Raw genomic sequence first — 2,205 nt, 5'->3', positions numbered from 1 at the left:
ATATATATATATATATATATAGGTATATATGTATGTATGTAAATGCTTGTGCGTATGCATATATATATGCAAAAATATAATTGTGCATATACATATATATATGCGTGTTTATACACACACACACACACACACACACACATACACACACACTCAAACACACACACAAACACGCGTTATTTGGAAAGTAGCCATTAATTCTTACGCTGTTTTGCATTTCTACACCCCTTCATTGTAGTAAAAAAAAAAGTAAATATAATTCTGTATAACCTACATAGATATTGAAGCGGGATGTTTGGTAAATTGGCGCGCATTTTGATGGCTTGATATAACTTAATAATTTTTTTTTTTTTTTTTTTTTGTGCAATGTAATAACTGTTCTCATTGAAAGAGAATAATGTAATCTAGCGTGTGCGGGTTCAGTTCACACATACTAGCATTCAGCTATACTACGATAGAGATATCGTTTATAACCTACATAGATACAGAGAGGCTAAAAGTACTGTAAATGAACGCTCTTCGTCCCATCGCTTTTTGTTTCTGTTTTTGGTTTTATTTTGTTCCTTTTGTTGGGATGCAGAAGAAGTTGAGCTCCTGAGCAGCCTTTATAAAGAGACAGAAAATACAAGGCGACGAGCTGGCAGAAACGTTAGCACGCCGGGCGAAATGCTTAGCGGTATTTCGTCCGTCTTAATGTTCTGAGCTCAAATTTCGCTGAGGTCGACTTTGCCTTTCATCCTTTCGAGGTCAATAAATTAAATACCAGTTGCGTAACGGGGTCGATCTAATCGACTGCCCACCACCTACCCAAAAATTTCGGGCCTTGTGCCTAGAGTAGAAAAGATTCAGAAAACACAGCAGGGCATGATTTTCACAGTATTTGACTATCGTTTGTAGTGAGTCGAGGTACCACGTAAAAGCTGACCCCTCAATTTGTTTATGATACAATGGAAGTCATTTATTGAAGTGGATAGGTGTTTAAAGGAGATCTGCTTGTTATTTCTATATTGAAAGGCGCTATATAATATATATATATAATATATTTCACTCATACATACATATTTAATATACATATACATATAATGTTTTATACACAAAACACATATATAATATATTACACACACATAATATATTACACACATATATAATATATACATACATATATCGATATCTTCGGCAGAAGATATCGATAGAATAAGCACTAGGCTCACAAAGAATAAGTCCAGGGGTGATTTCTTCAACTAAAAAGCAGTGCTCCAACATGGCCACAGTCAAATGACTGAAGCATGCAAAAGATTAAAATATATATATATATTACGCACACACACACACACACACACACACAGATATACGCGGTCGAGAGGCCATTTACTGCGATATTCAACCTGGGACCATATGGACGTACACCTCAGTATGGTGCGTAGGTGTTTTGGGTCAGGATTGAACTGGCGAATAAACACAGAAAACTTCAAAAACAACATCTCTGACAACGGCTGCATTAACATTAGCCAGAGCGGTAAATGAGAAAATAAACATGAAAAACAGCCATTATTACTGAAGTAACAGGTCAACAAACAACAATAGCACAACAACAATAGCGGCAGCAGCCGTAACAGCGACAGTAGAAGCTAAAGTAACAGCAGCAGCAGTAGCAGCAGCAGTGGCAGCAGTAGTAGTAGCAGTAGCAGAAGCAGCAGCAGCTCTGAAACGAAATCTTGAGAAGAAAACAAGAGACACGTCGTTATCCACAACAACAATTGTTAAAAAGAGCAACTCGGATGATATAAAACAGGGTTATAATAACAACAGCGAAAGAAAAGAAGGAAGGAAAAGAGCTAAACGAGCAACTAATAACAACAGCAACAAAAACAACATCAGCAAAAACAGCGTCAACAACAATCACAAAAGCGACGGTTAAAAGGACAACTAAAGATTTAAAGTAAAGAACCACAATGAGATTAACAATGATGTCAGCAATAATGAGAAGCAACGGGATTGGCCGAACCGGATTTGTTTCAGTTAATATCGTTTGTAGGAAATCCATCGCAAATATTACCAGAAGTAAACAACAATGACAACAGCAACAACAACAACAACAACAACAACAACAACAACAATTACTACTACTACTACTACTACTACTACTACTACTACTACCACAAACAATAATAATAATAATAATAATGATAATAATAATAATAATAATAA

This window comes from Octopus bimaculoides, chromosome 9, assembly GCF_001194135.2.
Source record: "Octopus bimaculoides isolate UCB-OBI-ISO-001 chromosome 9, ASM119413v2, whole genome shotgun sequence".
NCBI lineage: Eukaryota > Metazoa > Mollusca > Cephalopoda > Octopoda > Octopodidae > Octopus > Octopus bimaculoides.
Note: the sequence above shows the minus strand (reverse complement) of the source record.